Source organism: Dromiciops gliroides, chromosome 6 (genome assembly GCF_019393635.1).
Source record: "Dromiciops gliroides isolate mDroGli1 chromosome 6, mDroGli1.pri, whole genome shotgun sequence".
Taxonomy (NCBI): Eukaryota; Metazoa; Chordata; class Mammalia; order Microbiotheria; family Microbiotheriidae; genus Dromiciops; species Dromiciops gliroides.
The window spans coordinates 269,595,045-269,617,855 of record NC_057866.1 but is presented as its reverse complement, the minus strand read 5'-3'; the positions used below and the strand labels follow the sequence as shown (position 1 = coordinate 269,617,855).

The following is a 22,811-nucleotide window of genomic DNA, read 5'->3' as shown; positions in this document are numbered from 1 at the left end:
TATGTGTGTGTGTGTATATATATATACATATATACATACATATATATATATAATATTTATACCTAATGGTAGCCATCTCTAGAGTAGGGGGGTTAGGGAAGAAAAAAAAGGAAAAAAAGAAATTTACATGATAATTCTGTTGCATATTTGAAAGAAACAACAAATTGTGCATAGTAGATTTGCAATCATTTTTTTATTTTACTATGTTATGAATATGCTTATTTTATCTCATGAATGAAAGATAAAATAAATAAATGAAAGAATACCATCTTCAAGGTAGTTTTATGTATTATGTTTTTAAAATTCTTAGATATGAGGGAAGGAAAGAAGGAAGGAAGGAAGGAAGGAAGGAAGGAAGGAAGGAAGGAAGGAAGGAAGGAAGGAAGGAAGGAAGGAAGGAAATAAGCATTTATATGGCTGGAGATAGCAATTGCTGGTGGCAATCCATAGTTTATTTAGAAAGCAATGAGCGGCAATGGCATAATGGGCCAAAGAACTTGGGGGTCACAAGCAGTGTGATATTGAGTTCATTAATCAAGGGGTCAAGATTTCAAAGAGATAAATGTGAGGTAGGGGTATGGCCTGGGAAAACAGGGAGGGATGGACAAAGGATTGAAGTGAGAACAAAGGACAGGTTTAGGAGAGGTTAGACACAGGGAGATGTAGAAGGATGAAAATTTATGATCAGATGGTATACATGCAGAAAGACTATATAACGCTTGAAGTCCTAAGGTAAGGAATTTGTGTTTTATCCTAGAGGCTGTAGGGAAGGCAGTAAGGATTCTGGAACAAGGAAAGAGCATGATCAGAATTGAAATTTAGGAAGCTATATTTGGATAGGGAAGAGACTGGAAATAAGGAGACAACATAGGATACTAGTTACGGGGAGACATGGTAGATTATGAACCAGGGTGATATTTGTGCAAGAAAGGGATTGACACATGAGATATTATGCAATTAAAATTTACAAGACTTGGTCACTGAGTAGATATGAGAAGAAAGGTAAAGGGAAGAACCAAGGATGAATGAGGTTGCAAAAACTGGTGATAGAAAATAGAAGTCAAGAATTCAGTAACTAGTTGGCATTCTAGATCCCTAGGCTTGGAGTCAAGAAAACTCGAGCTCAAATTTCTGTCTCAGAAATTTATTAGCTGTGTGACCATAGGAAATTAATTTAGCTTTCAGACTTGTTCTGTATAAGGGGGATATGAATAGGACCTATTTCACATGGTTGTTGTGGAGATCCAATGAGGTGAAATATCGTGAGTGTTTTGCAAATCTTAAAGCACTGTATAAATGCTGGGCGTTGTCATCAGCATCGTCGTCGTCATCATCATTGCTTCCCCTCTGAGTTCTAGTTTCCTCATCTATAAAAAGAAAAGTTAGACTCAATGACCTTTAAGGTATTTCCCATTTCTATATACATTTAGAGGATGATTTGTTATACTAAGTTCTCTTCTGAGAAGTTGAAACAGTTGAAACTTCCTCCCATCTACTAGTTTTCCTTTCTTTAAAACAACCTTCCATTTATTCTATATCCTGTATGTACCTATAAATGTTGCATGAAGAGACATGTTGTCTCATCCAACAGAATGTAAGTCCCTACAGGGCAGGGACTCTGCTTTTTCTGTTGTAAAAGAAGAAACAGACCAAAAGAAAAAAAAAACCTGTGAAAAATAGTATGATTTATCTGTATTCAGCCTCCATCAATTTTTTTCTCTGGAGGTTGTTAGCATTTTCCATCATGAATCCTTTGAAAGTGTCTTGGATCCTTGTATTGCTGAGAAGAACTAAGCCATCCATAGCTGATCATTGAACAATGTTGCTGTTACTGTGTACAATCTTCAAGATTGGAGAAAATTCTTACACCACAAACTCGCAGAGGTCTTAGGAGAAAAGCACTTTGAAAATCTTCAGGTACAAATTAGCTGTTATTCTTTGACTATGAGTTTCTTGAAGGCTATTTAAGAATCTTGAGTACAATGGAGAGAAAGCTGAATATAGAATCATATCTTCCTTCCTTCCTTCCTTCCTTCCTTCCTTCCTTCCTTCCTTCCTTCCTTCCTTCCTTCCTTCCTTCCTGTATTTCTTTCTTTTTTGCAGGGCAATGAGGGTTGAGTGACTTGTCCAGGGTCACACAGCTAGTAAGCAGCAAGTGTCTGAGGCTGGGTTTGAACTCAGGTCCTCCTGACTCCAGGGCCGGTGCTTTATCCACTGCACCACCTAGCTGCTCCTGAAAGCTGAATATAGAGTTAGAGGACCTGGGCTTCCACTGTGTCTCTATCACTTGTTAACTGGGATAATTACCTTGGTTAACAAGGAGAGTCACTTCCCCTTTCAGGGTCTCAGTTTCTTCCTCTGTAAAATGATATGGTTGAACTCCATGACCTCTAAATCCTCTTTGAATTGCAAATAAGTGATCTTCTGATAATCTTTGTGGGTATTGAAGGGAGATGAATAAGGAGAAGAGCCTTAAGAGAATGGAAAAGGTGATAGAGTAGTAGAGAGGAAAGTGACTTATCAGAATCAAAGCCATTTGTTCACTCAGTAAAGGTTCTTAGAGGGCATGGATTGCAAGTGACTTTCAAAATTTGGTATTGCTGACACCTTCTTCCATTTTTTTTCTATGTTAGCTTTGCATGGTGTAATGGAATGGGGGTAGGAATTTGGAATAAGAAGATTTGGGTTCAAATTCTCCTTCTGCCCCATACTAACTTTCAGACTTTGGGCAAGACCCTTCACTGTTTGGACCTTTGTTTTCTTGTCTGTGAGATGAGGGGATTGGACAAGAAATTCTCTAAGCTAAGTTAAAATTTTATGATCTGGTGGAAGATATGTTCTCATAAGGCTGAAAATCAAGTGTGCATTGTTGAACCATAGAACCATTGATTTAAATCTGGAAAGGATTTCAGAGATCATTTAGATCAACTCTATGATTTTAAAAATGAGGAAATTGAGGCTCATAAAAGTTAAGTGACTTGCTCATATAGCTGCAACTATTAAGTATCAAAGGCGGAATTTGAACCCAAGTCTTACTGACTTTGACACACCACCCATTAAATCATATGGCTTCTAGATGATTGGTCTATTTTTATAAGATGTTGTTGTTCAGTTATTTCAGTTGTGTTTGACTCTTTGTGACCCCATTTGGGGTATTATTGGCAAGATACTGGAGGGGTTTGCCATTTCCTTCTCCAGATCATTTTAGAGATAAGGAAACTGAGACAAAGTTAAGTGATTTGCCCATTATCATATAGCTAATAAGTGTCTGAGGCCAGATCTAAACTCACAAAGATGAGTCATGTTTCTGTAAGGCTGTTGTGTGTCCTCTTGGAACAAAGGTCTATTGATTTAATGCTGGTAAGGACCTTAGAGGTCATTTAGACCAACTCCCTAATTTTGCATCTGGGGAAACTGAGACTCAGAGAGGTGATGTGCTAGATCTGAACTTCCAATCTAACTTTGTCCCTAACTCCAGTAGTTTTTCTACTGTGCCATGATGCATCCCAAATGGGGGAAGGTAGCCATGAATGGGAACAATTTGATGCTTAATTGATTTTGTTCTGAATAGATTAAAAAAGATATTAGATTCCCATGTCCTTTTCCCCACCAGCTGACTTTTTTTGGTTTCCTATCCCATGACTGTATCACTTTTAGACACCAAATGAAAAGCATGTGTAACAGAGATCAGAAATGCACTCTCATTCCCTGTTACCATGGGAAATGCCCCATGTGAAATATGGGTTTTCGTGAAGTCTGCACACATTACTTTAATTATGACATTCAGTTTGGAAACATGAATGTTTATACAATTAGAACCTTGGACGTGTTGCTCAAATTCTTCTAAGTTGGATGGCTACATGCACATTTTCCCCGCAATTTGGTCTATAAATGTAGACTGAAAGATGGAACACCAGGACAGGCTTCAACTCTTTGGTGCTGGAAAATCACGCTATAGAATTGGCCACATATGATAGATTTTTGTTTTGTAGTGGGAGCTCCAAGTTTCCTTTCTTGCACTTCTCAGGGCCAGGTTGCACCTGAAAGGATAGGATTGCTTTTGTAGGGTATGTAACTTTGATTATGCATGGCTCTGTGTGTTGAAAATGAAACTGATCTTTTCAAAAAGGGTGTAAAATATTGGAACATTGGAACAGCACACTCAAGGTTGTAAATCAGTCCTCATTATAATCCCCCCTTAATTAGTTTTCTCTTTTATTTTCCCTCTGGGCTCAAACTTTTCAGTACAAAGAAAATCATTTTGTTTTTGACTTGTGAAGGAGAATAAAACCTACCCTATTCACTTGAAAATACCATAAAAAACCCCACTTAAAATGACTAAAAATGAGCACATGAATGGTTCATAGAATGAACAAATTGTCCACTATAATTAGTCTTGGTAAAAAGAAATCCATTTGGTAAGAACTTTTTTTAAATCAAATTTTAAAAGATTATAGAAGTTCAATATAATTAAAGTGTGTAAGAACTAGAAGGGACCTTAATGATTTTCGAGTCCAACCCTTTCATTTGGTTGAGGTCAAGAAAAGGGAAGTGACTTGCCCTGAATCAAATTACAGAACAATGCATAGGACTCAGGTCATTGGGATCTTCTTATTCCCAGTTTGATGCATTTCCCACTATTTCTATGCTGCTTAAATATATTTATGTATATATGTACATAGTATATATATGTATATAAACCTGTATATCATATATAGTTTTATATGTACCTTACACACATATCTGATAATATCAATACATTTTGGAAATCAATTTGAAATTAGGTTTTAAAAAGTGACTAATATATATGTTCCCTTCACCTTAATACTTCCAAGGCAATCAAAGACAGAAAAAAGGTCCCAGGTAAGACAAAATGTTCAGAGCAGCACTTTTTTTGTGGTAGCCAACAAGTGGAATAAAAGAATATGTCTATAAGTTGGAATATGATTAAGCAAATTATAGTACACTAGTGTGGTGGAATCTTCCTGAAATATATGAAACAATGAATATGTAGGATTCAATGAATCAAGGGAAGATATATATATATATACACACATATGTATATATATATATATATATACACACATATAAACATACATATACATATACACATATGCATACATATACATACACATACACATACACATACACATAAACTGATGCAGAGTGAAGTAAGAAGAACCACAAAAACAATATAAACAATGACTACAAGAATGCAAATAGAAAGAACTGTGATATTAAACTGTATGATGACTATATTGGCATGAGAAAAGATGAGAAAGGGCTTTTTTCTCTCCTTCAGTACCAAGGTGGGAGAGACTTGATGTATGGACTATTGCATTTATTAGCAGCAGTGGTCAATGTGTTTCTTCCAAAATAAAAACAAAATAAATGTTTAATTCAAAATTATAGAATTTTGAAAGTAGTTAAAATCTATAAAAGATGGGAATCATGACTGGAACTATGAGATGAATGTGATACAAGTGATTGAGGGAATATCAATGCTATAAACATATAAAACATGTTTCAACTGAAAAACTGTAACTGTCCTTCCTATTTTCTACCTTTTCTTTGAAAATTTTTGTTACAAAGGAAGGCATTTTTTAGAGAGGAGAGGGTTATATATTCATCAATTAATATGCTATAAAGACTAGAGGTATCAACTTTAAAAATAGGAACACGCCATTTTGACTGATATAGTCATTTAGTGGAGAAGAAACATGGAGAAGAGGAGACTCAGGGATATGTTATCTTTCTGCAATCATTTGGAGGACTTTCATCAATAAAAAGAATTGTTATGTTTTATCCCCACGAGCAGAATGAGGAGAAAGTGATAGAAGTGAAAAAAAAGGTCGATTTTCATTTGATATGAGTAAAATACATAGGTTAGAACCCCTGAAACTACCAGCCATTTCTCCTTAGCCACCTTAGTTCTTGGCCATCACTGGGCTCAGACTTAAAATGGTGACTCCCAACAGAACCCTGCCCCACCCCCATCCCAAAGTTCACTTCTGACTATGACATGGACAATATACCTACAAGTCGATCTTGTTCTCATAGGATAGGAGCAGGGCTATCTCCAGTTATTCTAACCTATATCTTGCCACTATACTCTGATGACTTGGGAGGAGAGAGGTAGGCTGATGACTTTGCATAGCCCTGCCTCACTAAAATCCAATTCACTTGCAAGTCATGACATCACTCTTCTTATGGCATTGGTCCTCTTGAAGAAGGAAGGATGAGCAACAACAATAGGATGGGATATCTAAGCTGTCAGTCTCCCTATGGACTGGATCAAACAGGTTGCTCCTCAGGCCAAGAGCATCACTGGCCCCAACAACTGCCTATATCAGAAGACTCTGTTATGGACTCATTGCTGACAGCTCTTTTGACCTTTTTTAACTCATGAGAGCATAATCTTCTCTATTCTCTCTCTAATATTCATTTAGTTAAGAGCAGGACAGAATAGACACAACAAAGACAGAGTAGCCTTGCCATTGCCACATGATTGTTGAGTGAGAGACAGAGGGACCAAGGCCCTTCCCTAGTGATACAACTTGTACCAGCTTGTGAAGGTCAATTGTCAAATTTTCAATGTGTGCATTTATATCTTAAAAATTAGAAAATGTTACAAATCAAGACTTATTGTTTTGTTGATTTTTAGATTTTAAAAAGTAATGGAAATAATGTTGTAGATTAAAATTAAAAGTGTGTTATGCATACAACTTTTCTCCCAGAGACCTGAATTACTTTCTTAAATACACCTGTCCTCCCACCTGGCTGCCTAAAATAGCTCTTGCCTCTCTGATCACCAGGAAAGAGGGCTCTTCTGTTCCTTTGAACCTTCTGTGTGCACACTCAGTTCCATCTCAGCAACCAGTCAGAAGGCTGCCACTACATAGCAAACAGTCCTAGGACACCCTAGAATTCTTTGAAAGGGGAAGAACATCTCCACCACATATTTCCTGGACCAGAGTCACTAGACCTTCACAATGGATGAAGGCAGAGCTCATTGTGAACTGGGTTCTCATTGGCCCAATCCTCCATTTTTGTTGTTTCATAATTTTTCCATTGTGTTTTACTTTTTCTGACTTCTTTTGGGGTTTTCTTGGCAGAGATACAAGAATGGTTTGCCAGGTGCTTCTCCAGCTCATTTTATAGATGAGGAAACTGAGACAACAGGGGTTAAGTGCCTTGCCCAGGGTCATGCAGCTAGTAAATGCCTGAGGCCAGATATGAACTCAGGTTTTCCTGACTCCAGGCTCAGCATTCTATCCACTGCATCACATAGCTGCCTTAACCCTCCATTACTTAAAGAAAAACTTCCTGACAATCAAGTTATCTAGAAATGGAAAGGGTTTCTTCTGGAGGTAGTTGATTTCCTCTAGTGGGATAGCTTTGGGTAGACACAGGATGGCCACTTGCCAGTGGGAGAAATGATTCTCTTTTTTTTCTCTTTTTTCTTTTTCTTTTTCTTTTTTTGCAGGGCAATGAGGGTTAAGTGACTTGCCCAGGGTCACATAGCTAGTAAGTGTCAAGTGTCTGAGACCGGATTTGAACTCAGATCCTCCTGAATCCAGGGCCAGTGCTTTATCCACTTTGCCACCTAGCTGCCCTCTAAGAAATGATTCTTAATAACCAATATCTTGGGGAGGTTCAGAACTCTCCCCTTCTTCCAAAAGCCTGACTTTTAGAGGTCCAGGTTCTCCCTGGTAATAAGATTGCATTGAACTTCTTCATCTTGCTCAAACCTATCTTAAGTTTGCATGAAATCTAGGGTAGAGAAGCTTATAGTGTTCTATTCAATCTTGGGTAGAGACAGATTCATTTGTCTAGATATTCTTATGGCCTCACCATCCAGGAAGGGGTCACTCAAGGCTCTCTACCCCCATTGAAGAAGAATACATTCTTTGAATTGACAACCCAAGGCTGGAGACAATCTCTTTGTGCAGGGGTCAATTTGCCCACTGACCACCTACTGTTTCAGGGGTATATAAGCTCTGTGCCACACCACTATGATTCTCTTTAGTCTGAAAGATACATACAAATGACCATGGTTTTAACAACCTGCTGGCCTTATTAATAAAATGATTAAATTAAGCAGAAATTGTGTTTCTAATTTTTAATCATCACACCAGGTATGTTGTGGTAGGAATTCTTGGTCAGAAAGTATTGGATTTGATAACCTCATTGCTCCCTTCCAACTATGGCATTCTGTGTTTTGTAACACCAGGGAGTTGAAAGTAAGGGTTTCAGTTGTCTGGTTGGTACTACATCCTTTCTGCTCACTCCTCCCTACTGAATCAGGGCATAGCTGAATCCTTCTGAGGCCTTTCTATATTAATTGCTGAAAACATCATCATATTATTTCTTTTTTTTTTTTTTGGCGGGGCAATGGGGGTTAAGTGACTTGCCCAGGGTCACACAGCTAGTAAGTGTCAGGTGTCTGAGGCTGGATTTGAACTCAGGTGCTCCTGAATCCAGGGCCAGTGCTTTATCCACTGTGCCACCTGGTCACCCTGCATCCATATTATTTCAAATGCCAATGACAGGGCATCAGTCCTATTTTATTTTTTCAGAGGGAGGAGTTGCTTAGTCCACAGCACCTAGTCTCTAATATAATGGAAGGAGAAGAAAAATCCTGATGACTTCAGACTAGTGATGATAATGTCCATTTGCCTGGTAGCCCTCATGGTGGCTGTAAGAATGAGATTGATAGTCAGAGCAATCCCCACCACCTCCAGGATTTCTTTCACAATATCACAGTGTTCTTTGTAATCATGTTTCCTCTAGAGTTTTCTTTGTTTTTCTTTCTCTCTCTCTTTCTTTCTTTTTAAAGTTTTATTGATATGTGTTATTTGTTATGTATATTTACAGGTTACTCCCATTTTGTGAGAGATCTAGTACAAGAAAGGAAAACATTTAATTAAACCAATAATAGTGACCTTATCTCATACCTTATAGCACATTTTATGTTTATAGCAACTTTTTACTTTTCCATTTGAAAAAAAAAATTCTCCTTCCCAGCTGCTACTTAATTGAAGCCAATTAGAGGAAAAAAAAATAAAAGCTAATTGGAGGGAAAAAATATAGATAGGTATGTGACACTGAGTTGGTAATTTTACTTCATGGTGATTCAGGCTATTCTCTAAGATAATAGATTGCAAAAGAGGTTCAGGTTTATTCTGACAGGAATAGAGTCCATTTATTATACATAGCTTAGGAGTGAAAGATGATCAGAATGCATTAGCAGGTCATTAGAATATCTTCAGAGATGCCTAATTATACACACACAGACACAGACACACGGACACACACACACACACATATATACATATATATGTATACACACACATATATGCATATATATGTGTGTGTGTGCGTGCGTGTGTGTGTGTGTGTGTGTGTGTGTATGTGTGTGTGTGTCTTTTGCACTGACTGGGTGTGGCTGGGGCTTGACTAATAAAAGAGTTAGAGATGTGTTGACTAGCCTGAAGGCAGGTTGATCCAATCTCATTCAAAATTAAATTCAACAACAGAGCCAAGATGGCAAAGGAAAGGCAGTAAATTGCTGGAGCTCCCCACAGGATCCATCCACATATTTCCAAATAATGCCATAAGAAAACTGCTAGAGCTGTAGAACTCACAAAAGAACAGAGGAAAACTGGCCAAAGATGGCTTAAAAGGGTGGCAGGGAAGGTCTGTTATACTGGGGTGAGAGGGGAACACAGCCATGCCTCAAAGATCCAGCCCCAGGCACGTTGCACCTCCAGAGTCTCAGGAATCATCAGTGTCAGCAGCCACTTCTGAAAGTCAACTTACAGACTGGTAAGAGGGTCAAGCTGTTGGTTGGGGGGGGGTGGGGGGTGGGGGGAGATAGCAGGGGTCTCTGCTGGAGCTGGAAATTTGAATCCACTGATCACCTCCTGAAAGAGATCCCCAAAAGAAAACTTCCAGGAATATTATAGAAAATTCCAGAGCTCCCAGGTCAAGGAGAAAATATTGCAAGTAGCTATAAAGAAACAATCCAAGTACTATGGAGCTACAGTCAGGATAACACAAGATCTAGCAGCTTCTATATTAAAGGACCAGAAGGCATGGAATATGATATTCTGTAGGGCAAAGCAACTGGGATTACAATCAAGAATCACCTACCTAGAAAAACTGATTATAATCTTTCAAGGAAAAAAATGGGAATTCAGTGAAAAAGAGGACTTTTAGGCATTTGTGATGAATAAACCTGAACTGAATAGAAAATTTGACTTTCAAATACAAGACCCTAGAGAAGCATAAATAGATAAACAGGAAAAAGAATTCATGAGGGATGTTAAAAGGTTAAACTGTTTACATTCCTACATGGGAAGATGATACTTCTAACTCATAAGAACTTTCTCAGTATTAGGACAACTTAAAGAAATATACATAGACAGAGGGCACAGGTGTGACTTGAATATGAAGGGATGATATCTGTAAAACATTTATTTTTTTTGTTTATCCTTTTTTTGTGGGGCAATCATGCTATCGTGGCTTATATCTGGGGCCAAATTTGGGCTTGGGGCCTCCTGGGTCCAGGGCTAGTGCTTTGTCCACTATGTCACCAAGCTGCGCCATAATGACATCTTTAAAATAAAATTAAGGGGTGAGAGGAATGCACTGGGAGAAAGGGAAAGGGAGAGGTGTAATGTGGTAAATTAGCTCACATAAAAGAAATAAGCAAAAGCTTATGGAGGGAAGGGAAAGATGGCTCAAAGAGGGAATAACATATACACTCAAGTAGGTATGGTAATATATCTTGCCCTGAGGGAAAGTGGGAGGGGAAGGGGATAAGGGGGGAGGGGTGAAGAAAGGGAGGGCAGAATGCAGAAGGGGGAAGTAAGAAGCAAAATACTTTTGAAGAAGAATAGGGTGAAAGAAGATAAAAAACAGAGTAAATATCAATGGGAGGGAATAGGATGGAGGATAATATAGTAAGCAATAGTAACTGTGAAATAAATGATGAGCAGGATGCTATCAGAAGGACTTATACAAAATGCAATCCACCTACAGAGAAAGAACTAATGGTATCTGAATACAGATTAAAGTATAATTTTATTTGTTAATTCCTCTTTCTAAAGTTATTTTGTCTGTTTTCTTTCACAACCTGACTAATGTGGAGATGTTTTGCATTACTGTACATGCATAACTTACATTGAATTGCTTGAGCTCTTAGGGAGGGTTGGGGAGGGAGGGAGGGAGGGAGGGAGGAAGAGAATTTGAAACACAAAGTTTTAAAAAATCGATATGAAAATTTGTTTTTACATCTAACTTGGGGAAAATTCTAAATAAATAAATGTACTACTAAGAAAAAAATAAATTCAACAGTAACCTGAAGAAGTAGTAGTAGCAGCAATACAATTGTATGACATTAGTTCTGTTGGCTGCAGATGGAAGCAGTAGGTGCTAGTGTAATGTTTGGAATGATGCCACCTACTGGAGACTTACTATAGGAAAGCTCCACCATGAGGAAAATGCCTCAGAGGGCAAGGCCATGTGGCTTTTCCTTGGTGTCAGGAAGTGACATTTGCTCATGGGTGCTGTCTATCAAGGCTACCCAGCCAATCAACTTGAGGAGCCTCCTATTTTCTGGGAGAAGACAGGAAGGAGGAAAGAGGGCCTGCACGGAGAGCTCTCTCTCTCTCTCTTTTTTGGGTTCTTGACTTGATGGTGGTGGCGGTGGCAGAGGATTTCAAAGGAAATTTGAGGAAAGATAGGAATACCAGGCTGTTGGAATTCTGTTCTCATTCTTTTTCTTTCTATTTTTCAATAAACCCTTAAAAACCTAAACTCGTTTTATCAGTGATTTTAGTCAGTTTCCCCCAAAACTGGGGGAACAGATTAGAATCCACATTTAGAATCTTAAATTACACACTAGGCAGAATAACATTTTTAGTGACAAGGTAGTGAGGAATTCTGGGGCCAAGCAAAGAAATTCTTTGACTAAGCCAACGATCTGCTTCAAGTCTGAAACTGCAGGATATAGAAGAAAAGAACAACAAGGTAGAAGAAGAGAAAAGCAAGGTCTTTTTTATTTCTACTATAATCCTAGGGGACAGTAGTCAGTATTCTTATATTGGAGGTGTTGGCAACCCTGGGTGCAAGTGTAAATCTGAAGATATAGTATAGTTCTTGCCTGGGTAAAGTGGGAGTCCGTAGAGGGAAGAATTGCTTGATTTTTTAGAAACTGACTTTTACCTCCCATTGGGGGTGGGGGAACTACCTGAGTTCACCCCTCAATTTTATAATGTATCTAGCTAAGTATCTCAGGAAAGAGAGAGATGCAACAGAAAGGAAAGGGGAACTTTTCTTTCTATTTTTATCATCTATAAGCTTAAGAAGGAGTCCATCCTATATTTATGTCTGTGCACAATGAACTCAATTTATGTTCTTTCTTTGCAAACTTGGTGATTGCAAGGGAATTGAGGTTTCATGTTGAAATGAGAGCCAGATACACACCAAATCCAGATGTTCCCAAGTCCAAGCTTCCTTAGGTGAGAGTATAAACCATACATAGATGGTATTATTGATGTGATAAATATCCATGATTAAAACTTTAGTCTGTCCTCAGTTGACACATTTGTTCTTAAGTCCTGTTTGCCCTCTTTATTTTCTTCATCATTTTGAGAGCTGATGTGGTTAATGTGTATTCAGGCAATTGCTACAAAAAAGATTGGTGACTGAGAGAAATTTAATAGAAACTTTGCTGACTGAAGAAACTCCTGATATAAACTAGTTTGTGGAGCATTATGCCTCAAATCTTTCCCCACTCTTTCTATCCTCTCCATAGCTGCCAAAGTGATTTAACTTAAGACTAGATCTAACCCTGTCTCTCCCCTACCCAGTAAACTCCAGTGGCTCCCAATTGCCTTTAGGGTCAAATAAAAATTCCTGTTTGGCATTTAAAGTTCTCAACAACTGGGTTCAAAGCTACCTTTCCGGATTCATATATTACTCCCCCTCCTGTACAATGTGATCCTGCCAAACTGGCCTTCTTCCTGTTTTTCACACACGGTACTCCATCTCCTATCCCTGGGGCTTTACCCTGGCTGTCCCCAGTATCTGAATGTCCTCTGTCCTCACATCCAGCTCATAAAATCCCTCTCTTCCTTTAAAACACAGTTCAGGTGGTAGCTAGGTGGCTCAGTGGATAGAGCATTGGCCTAGAGTCAGCAGGACTTGAGTTCAAATTTGATTTCAGATCCTTAGTAGTGGTGTGACCTTGGACTTAACCCTGATTGCTTTCCAAAATAATAAAAAAAAATCTTAAAAAACCACACAGTTCAAGCACCATCTTGAAGCTTTTCTGGATCTCCCCCAATTTCTAGAACTCTCCCTCTGAAACCATATCATATTTAACTAATTTGTATTTATTCTTTTTATATTTGTTTGGCATAGACATACATGTACTTTTTGTATCCTCCACTAAAATGTAGTCTTCTTGAGAGCAGGGGTTGTTTCAGTCTTTGTATTTATGATCCCAGAACTGAAGAGAGTACTTGACATTTAATAGGCATTTAGTAAATAATTGTTAATTGGTTGATTCAAATGGTTGAGTGATGGGAGGAAAGAGACTTGGTACTGGGAAGTCAGAAACTCCAAGGCAGTAAGAAGAATAGGGGAAAGGATGTGGGGTGTGGATTAGGGATCATGAATTCCTCTGAAGTTAAGCTTCATTCCTTTCTCTACCTGTGATCAGTGGGAGTAGAGAAAAGTTGCTCTTTATCCTGACCATTCTTTTATATATTCAGACTTTTCCTGAGAATAACCCCAATTCCTTTGGTCTTTCACCACACTCTCTCTTATTTTCTTGTTTTCCTTAACATTCCCTCCCAAGTTCTGCACATCCCTATTCAGACAGAAGGCCCCCAAAGGATAAACTCCTTGAATGGTGTCCTGAGCAATGTTCAGCATGATGGAAGGATGACTAATATCATCCCTGAGACATTTCTCCATGGATGCAGCCAGCTTTCTGCACTGTGTTAATGTGTTTACTGTATGGTCTGATTCAGTTGCTGGTCTTGTGGAGTTGGTCCAAATAAAGGAAAGTCATCTGTCTTTATTGATTTCTCCCACTTCAGAAAGGAAAATACTGAGAAACATCAGGATTGTTCTATATTTGTCTCCTCTGCATTTCCCCTGCTCTACCAATGTGATGCTTATGCCCATTTTCAGGGGAAAGTCTCCTATGGTCTTCTACAATGAGCATTTGTACAAAGAAGAATAACAGCTCACATTAAGTTGGCAGTTGACTTCTAGAAACCTTGGGATGTAGGTCATGCAATTTTTTTTTTTGCTGGGCAATGGGGGTTAAGTGACTTGCCCAGGGTCACACAGCTAGTAAGTGTTAAGTGTCTGAGGCTGGACTTGAACTCAGGTACTCCTGAATCCGGGGCCGGTGCTTTATCCACTGCGCCACCTAGCCGCTCCAGTCATGCAATTTTAATTCCCTGTTTTACAGATAAGGAAACACACTCAGCATGGTATAATTACCTTACCAAGATGATATCGTTTTTGAGTGGCAGAGGCTCAACTCAGACCTGGGTCTTTGGTTCTAAGATCAGGGATTATTCTGCCACAGGGTAGTTGCTTTCTAAAGAACCTGAGGTAACAACCACAAAAAGAAGTTACATGATGATTTAAAGTTTGCAAAGTATTTTACAAATATTATTTCATGTTATCCTCACAACAGCCCTGGGAGGTAAATAGTGAAATTATCATCACCATAGAGAAACTGAAGCAAATTGAAATTTATTGACTTTTCCATTCACAAAGCTACTAAGTGTCTGAAGTCTGATTTGAATTCAAATCTTCCTGAATTTTGGTCCAGTGCTCTTTCCACTGTGCTACCAAGCTCACATGCCTTGCAACCTTTTAGGGCTTCCCTTCCACCCCGTCCCCCCCCCCCTTTAGGAAGAGAAATTCATCACTCTTTTGGTGCCTCCTAAAGTAAATCCTCCAGTTGTGACTCCTCACCTAAGCTATATCCCCTTTCTTCCAGGCCTAACCACATGAGTCTTCATCTGTAGAATCTTATTCAAGCAAAATTCCAAAGTGAATCATTTGTCTTTGTCCCACACCTCCTCTTTATGGATGAGTTTTACTCCATCTTTCTATGCCCCCTGCCAACTGCCCTAATACTGCTCCCTTCTACCCCATGCACAGGTGAAAGCAATCTGGTAAATTGAGGTATTAGACTTTTTCAACTGGGCACAAGAGGGTAGAAGCAGTAGCAATTTGTGGGAGTGGCAGAGACATAAGATTAAGGATCAGTGAAATGAAAAACGTCCTAATCATTAAATATATCCATTAGAGGAACTGGTTTCTCTAGAAGGTAATAATTTCTTCCTCATTAAAGGAAGCAAAAGTCAAATACTTACTTCTTTAGGGACATGATAGAGAGGGAAAAGAAGCATGTGTGTGAACATGTGTGAATGTGTGTGTGTGTGAATGCATTCAGCCAAACTAACCAATAGAGTCTGATGGCATATGCTGTATCCCAAAGCTGCAGTTCGCTACCTTTACCAAGCATGATCATTTTGACTATACAGTTCAGTTTCAATTTTGGTTTTGTATCTTTCTCCCATTTGCATTGTTGAAACCATCATGAATATTATTTTCCTAATTCTACTTACTTCACATTATATCAATTCATATCAATCTCCCCATGCTTCTATGCATGAAGATGGAGCTTCACACCCACATTACAATTAATGTAATCACAGGAAGCTTAGACAGCTTGTTTGAATCAATCAATAAATCAAGAGTGTAGAATCTATGTTGGGAACAAGCCTTCAATCAATCTGAGAGGATTAAAATACTTCCATCATTGGACGAAGACAGATGGTGCCTCCAGAGACTAGAGGGCATGTGTAGGCCTGTTTACTCCTATACCACATGTCCTCGGACTGTTGCTTTCTGGGGGAGTTATTTGCTTTCTACAAACTTTCTATTTTCCCTCTTGCCTGAACCTGTCATCTGTAATTTAAAGCTTATTATTTTTATTGTGAATCTAATAAACATAAACAAAAATGACAATTTCAATATATAAAGAACAATAAAGAAAAATAGTGTTTATGAAAAAATGAATGTCTGTTACATAGAGTTGTCTTTGTTTTAAGGGCCATAATGAATAAAGAATAGGTTGAAGTCAGGAAGAATTGGTTTCAGATCTTTCAAGTGTCCAACCTACAATGGTTTTGAGTTCTTAGGGAATTCACTTAAGCTCTTAGACTAAGTTGCAAGGAAAGTTCTGTCCATAGTAGTTGGGACAGTTCTTCACTGAGTATTTCACATTCAAATCATTGTTCTGGCACACACACACACTTGTACATATACACAGAAATATATATGCACCTATACATACATATCTACACATATATATATATACAGGATATCCTTAAAAACTTAGTAGCTCACCCTATATGTATATTTAAGAGAACAATAATGTAATTGCTTCTTGGTTTGAATTCCTTTCTGAAATTTGTGTTTTCAGTGTATTTTAAACATTTTATTAATGTTTTCCCCCCATCTCTTTCACTATCCAGTAAGTCCTACTTTTTCCACCCTTACACCAATGGAGGTCCTTTCTTGTAACAAATATGTATTGCTAAGCAATGAAATCAACCCATGTGCCATGCCTGAAAATATCTGCCTCATTCTGCATTGTTTGTCCCCTTTCTGCCAAGCATTGGGAGTCATACTTCATCATTAGCATTGAAAAATTCTGGTTAGTCACTGCTTTAATCAGGGTTTTGAAGACTGTAAGAGTTGTTTTTTCCCTTTTGCATTTCTTTCTTTTCAAGTTTTCTTTCTTTTCTTTCTAATTTATGGAATAAAACAAGCATTTTTGTAACAGTAGAACAACAAAAAAAGATGAGTAGGGGAAACTCAACAAAAACTATTCAACTTGAAATGATGGAAGACTGAGGCCAAAGAGACCACAACAGTATAATATAAGAGTACCTCCTGCAGGATTCAATAAGGAAGACAGAAGTATCTTTTGTTAAAGGTATGAACTAGATGGCTGTGTACATGATTGATGTACTTGAGAGGAGAGTTATGACTTGGTTCATCTGAAGATGATGTAATTGGTGCTAGCAAAAGGAAATAGAGATAGGGCCAAGTGTGGGAGGGTGGGGAGTAATCTCCTACCTTGAAAATTCTGAGAATTTCTGCATCAGCTACTCCTTCTGAGTCTATGATATCTGTGAGGGCCAAAATTTGATATACAGAGCATTATTTGGGTGACTTACCTTAGTATTGGGGTCCCGGAAATATGAGGGACTCTTTTAGGTTTAATCTCCCCTTTGAACTTTCCTTTTTATATATTCCTCCCAGGCCAATAAGAAAAGGAGCCTCTGAGCTTTAGTTCATAAAGGATCAGGTTTTATTACTTGGGAATTAATTAAACCACAAAGGTGAAACCAATTAATGAAATAAGGAAGTAGAAATACAGATAGTCTTAACTCTAAGCTTAGCCTTTGCAATACCAGAGCTTTCCCAATTAAGCTAGTTCAAAGGAATTTAGGGTTAAACTCACCAACCCTGATCAGTCTAGTTACTCATTAGAAACACAGTTGCCCAAAGCAGAGCAAAACATGTGCCTCTGCCAGGTCCAGGACGCCACAGAATGATCTGCCAGGCCACAAAATCGAGAACTCTTGAACACGCCCCGCCTCCTAGAAGTTGCCTCCGTTCTGGTGGCGTTCAGTTTTTCCTACCCCAAAAGGGGAGGTCCTTCTCAGTAGCATACGTAATCTCAGGGTGGGCTAGGTATGGCCCTTCCTAAATGATTCAGCTAAAACTTTCGATATTAATCTTTACCACAAATAATTTTTACCACATATCTGAGCTCATAGGACACTACACAGAGGTAATGGTAAGGCCTGAGAATCAATCAAGCAATCACCAATTATTTATTAAATACCGACTATATGCCAGGAACTGTTCTAAGCACTAAAGAAACAGATACAAAGAATGAAATAGTTCCTATTCTTAAGGAGCATATAGTATAGTTCAAGTGGCCATTATTTTTTAATAATTCTAAGACAAAAATATGAGGCAAATAACTTCATTGTTGTTTGGTTATTCAGTCATATCTAATTCTTCATTATCCCATATACTATGTGAAGCCAGGCCCCTGTATCCTCTACCACCTCCTGAAGTCTGTCCAAGTCTGTCATGTTTATTGCTTCCATAATACTATCTAACCATCTCATCCTATGCTATCCCATTTTTCTTTTGCCTTCAATCTTTCCCAACATCAGAGCCTTTTCCAAAGAGTTCTGTCTTCTCTTTACATGGCTGATGTATTTTTTGTGAGGCAATTGGGGTTAAGTGACTTGCCCAGGGTCACACAGCTAGTAAGTATTAAGTGTCTGAGGCCATATTTGAATTCAGGTCCTCCTGACTCCAGGGCCAGTGCTCTATCCACTGTACCACCTAGCTGCTCCATGGCTGATGTATTTAAGCTTCAGCTCCAATATTTGACCTTCTAGTGAACAGTCTGAATTAATTTCTTTAAGTATTGACTGATTTGATCTCCTTGATATCCAAAGGACTCTCAAAAGTCTTTTCTAGCACCACAATTCAAGAGTGAATTCTGAAGCACTCAGTTTTCCTTACAGTCCAGCTATCACTGGAAAAGATATAACTTTAACATATAGACCTTTGTCAGCAAAGTGATGGCTCTGCTTTTTTATTATGCTATCCAGATTTACCATTTCTTTCCTTCCAATGAGTGTCTTTGAATTTCATGGCTGCAGTCACCATATGCAGTGATCTTTGAGCCCAAGAATATAAAATCTGACATTGCTTGCAATTCTTCTCCCTCTATTTCCAGGAAGTGATGGAACCAGTTGCCAGGATCTTTGTTTTTTTATGCTAAGCTTCAAGCCAGCTTTTACACTCTCCTTTTGCACCCTCATCAAGGGGATTCTTACTTCTTCACCTTCTGCTATCAGAGTGGTATCAGCTGCATATTTGAGATCATTGATATTTTTTCTGGCAACCTTAATTCCAGTATTTTATTCATTCAGCCAGATATTTTGCATGATGTACTCTGCATATAAGTTAAATAAATAAGGGACATTATACAGTCTTGCCATACTTCTTTTCCAATCTTAAACCAATCAGTTATTACATGCTTGGTTCTAACTGTTGCTTCTTGACCTGCATACAGGCTCCGTAGAAGATAGGTAAGATGATCTAATACTCCCATCTCTTTGAAGACTTGCCACATTGACAAACAGAGTCAAAGGCTTTAATGTAGTTAATAAAAGAGGCATAGATGTTTGTTTGTTTGTTTGTTTCTGGAACTTCCTTGCTTTCTTCATAGTCCAGCAAAGGTTGGCAATTTGGTCTCTAGTTCCTCTGTCTCTTTGAAAATCAGCCTGCTCTTCTGGTAATTCTTGGTTTACCTATTGCTGAAGCCTTGCTTGCAGAATCTTAAATGTAATGTTGGATATATGTGAAATGAGCACACTTGTTCTGTAATTTCAACATTCTTTGCCATTGCCTTTCTTTAGAACTGGGAGATAAGTTGATCTTTTCCAATCCAGTGGCCACTGTTGAGATTTCCAAATTTGTTGGCATATTGAGTGCAACACTTTAACAGCATTATCTTTAAGGATTTTAAATGGCTCAGCTGGATTTCTTTCACTTCCATTAACCTTATTGTTACCAATTCTTCCTCAAGTCTACTTGACATCATTCTCCAGGATGTCTGGCTCTAGGTTAGTAACCACGCCATTATCGTTATCAGTGATGTTAAGATCTTTCTTGTATGGTTCTTCTGTGTACTCTTGCCACTTCTTATTAATATCATCTACTTCTGATAAGTCCCTACCATTATTTATCATGCTCATTTTTTTCATGAAATATTCCCTTGATATCTCTAATTTGCTTGAACAGATCTCTTGTCTTTTCCATTCTATTCTTTTCTATCTCTTTTCATTGCCTGTTTAAGACAATTTTATCTTTCCTTGCTATTTTCTAGGATTTTGCTTTCAGTTGGATATTATCCTTCCCTTTCTCCTTTGCCTTTCACTTTCCCTCTTTCCTCAGCTATTTGTAAAGCTTCATCAGACAGACATTTTGCTTTTCTGCTCTTTTATTTTTTCTTTTTGAATGTTTTTTGTTACTGCCTCTGTCCATAGTTCTTCAGGCACTCTATCTATGAGATTTAATCTCTTAAACATATTCATGACATTACTTCATATTCATATGAGATATTACTTATGTTGTACCTATAAAGTCTGATGATTTTCCCTACTTTCTTCAATGTAAGTCTGAATTTTGCAATAAGCTCATGATCTGAGCCATAGCCAGCTCCGGGTCTTGTTTTAACTGAATGTATAGAGCTTCTGGCTACAAAGTATATAATCAATCTGATTTTAATATTGACCATCTTGTGATGTCCATAAGTAGAGTCATCTTTGGGGTTGTTGAAAAAGAGTGTTTTCTATGACCAGTGAGCTATCTTGACAAAAGTTCTATTAGTTTATTAGTCTCTTCCCTGCTTCATTTTATGCTTCAAGGCCAAACTTCCCTGTTATTCCAATTACCTCAATTTTGATTTCCTAATTTAGCATTCCAATTCCTTATGATTAATGTGGCATCTTTTTTTGGGGGGGGGTGTTATTTCTAGAAGATGCTGTATGTGTAGGTGACAAGGCAGTGATCCAGGATGGGGTAAATACTTTTACAGTCTATGAAAGGACAAGAACTTCATGCACTGAATTACAAGGCTATTCATATTTAGTAAGCTTGAATTTTCCTGAGAAAGTTGTTGGTGTCAAGGGGAAAGTGGATCCTATTATTCTGGTATGTCCCAATTGACCAGCTCTTGGTGGAGTATAAGTATTACTTGGCACTATTTTCAATTTGTTCAAAGCACTACTGTTAGGCACTTCACATAAGGATTAGAAGATCATTTGAGGTAGAGGTTCAGTAGGAGGACAGGTGTATTCTCATTTCCAGAGTGGGATTGGATACCTGTCTGAAGAGCAACTCTATCACTTATTTGCTTATGTACTAGTATCAAGTAATCAGTTTCATATCTACATGATACTAGCATTTACATCTCTCTGTTATCCATGACTTAGTTTTCTGTTTTTTATCTGAATATACATTAATTATTGTGCATGTGTTGGTAATTTATTGGAATTATTCTGTATGGTTTTTAAATTGTTTTTCTTTCTGTATGTGATTATTTGTTTCTATATTTGCTAGCAAAATATTGATATACATGTATATTTCATAATGTGTACATGTAATATATACTGCATGTAATTTGGAAATTTAGTCATGTGGTAAAAATTATTTGTGGTAAAGATTAATATCAGAAGTTTTAGCTGAATCATTTGAGATATTGCGTATGCTACTGAAGCAGCTTTTGAAGGACCTCCCCTTTTGGGAGGAGAACTCGAGGAACTTCCCCGACACAAACTTAAAAGTGAGGGTGGGAAAGGAAGCTCACGCTCTCTGGCTGTTAAACTTAGCCGTGGTGGTACACTGGGGAGAGGAGTTCAAAAACACATGGTTGGTGTTCGGCTTTGGATGTGCTGGTTCATGGCCTGGTGGACAGTTTGGGATTCAGTGAGTTTTATAAAGGAAAATAGACTAAGCTTAGATCTAAGACTATCCATCTGTATTCCTACTTCCCTGTTTCCCTAATTGGTCTCACTTTTTGTTGCCTAATTAATTCTCAAGCAATAAAAATTAATACCTCACAGATTAAAGCTCAGAGGCTCCTTTTTCTTATTGGTCTGGGAGATATATATAAAAGGGAAAAGTTAAAGGAGCAGATTAATGTTCCATATATCCAATTTTGAATTTCACAGTCATTACAAATCCTGTGAAGTGGTACTTTGTAAAGATTCATATCTAAAACATGCAATGCTAAATTGGGCTTGATTTATATATTACTATGGAATAATTACCTGTGTTATTTGGATGATCATTCTAGCTATATGAGCTTTGGTGCATATTTGTAGACATGAAGTATGTCTTAAATGATTTTGTCAGGATGGCAAATATTTGGCTGCCAGAGGAATGTTGTTGCTCCTTCCAGAAATTTTGCCATGAAAATGTTGGATCAAGGGAAGGTCTTCCTATGCTATTTGAAATTTCCATTAAAGAATATGAAAATTTACCACTTTTTAAATATGAGTAATATATTCAATTCAAGATTGAAAAAACACTGTTAGGCTTTAGGAATCCAAATACAAAAAGGAAGGAGTCTTTGCTTTCCAAGAGGCAACCTTCTCCTTCATTTTATATAAGTTGGGTGTGGCAATATTGACCACATAAGTCAATATAAAATAGATATAAAGTATTCTGGGAGATAGAGAGGACTCTGATAATTAGGAGTCTTAGAAAATGCCCAATGTATTTGATGTAGCTTGAACTAGGCTTTGAAGAGAGGTGAGAATTGGAAAGAGTAGGATTTGGATTATCCTGGTAATATTTGACTGACAGACTGTCTAAGAAACATATATGGTTAAATAGAAAGGTATCTGTTAGAGCATGGGTTCTTAATATGAGGTCCATGAACCTGAAAAAATATATTTCAATAACTGTATTTTGATATAATAGGCTTCCTTTGTAATCTCATGTATTTTATTTTATGCTTTAAAAGACATCATTTTGAGAAGGGATTCATAGACTTCACTGTAGTTCCAAAGAGGGTCTACAATACAAAGGTTAAGAACTCTTGCTGTAGAGGGACCTGCTAAGGCAGCCAAAGTAATACAGTGGATAGAGTATCAGAGCTA

At 37.8% G+C, this 22,811-nt stretch overlaps 1 protein-coding gene across 1 annotated transcript in view; it reads right to left on the bottom strand.

Annotated features, from left to right (window-relative positions):
• Window positions 1–22,811, bottom strand: part of LOC122732308 (60S ribosomal protein L39-like) — a 45,392-nt gene that overhangs the window by 21,848 nt on the left and 733 nt on the right. The gene's annotated exons all lie outside the window — the stretch shown is intronic.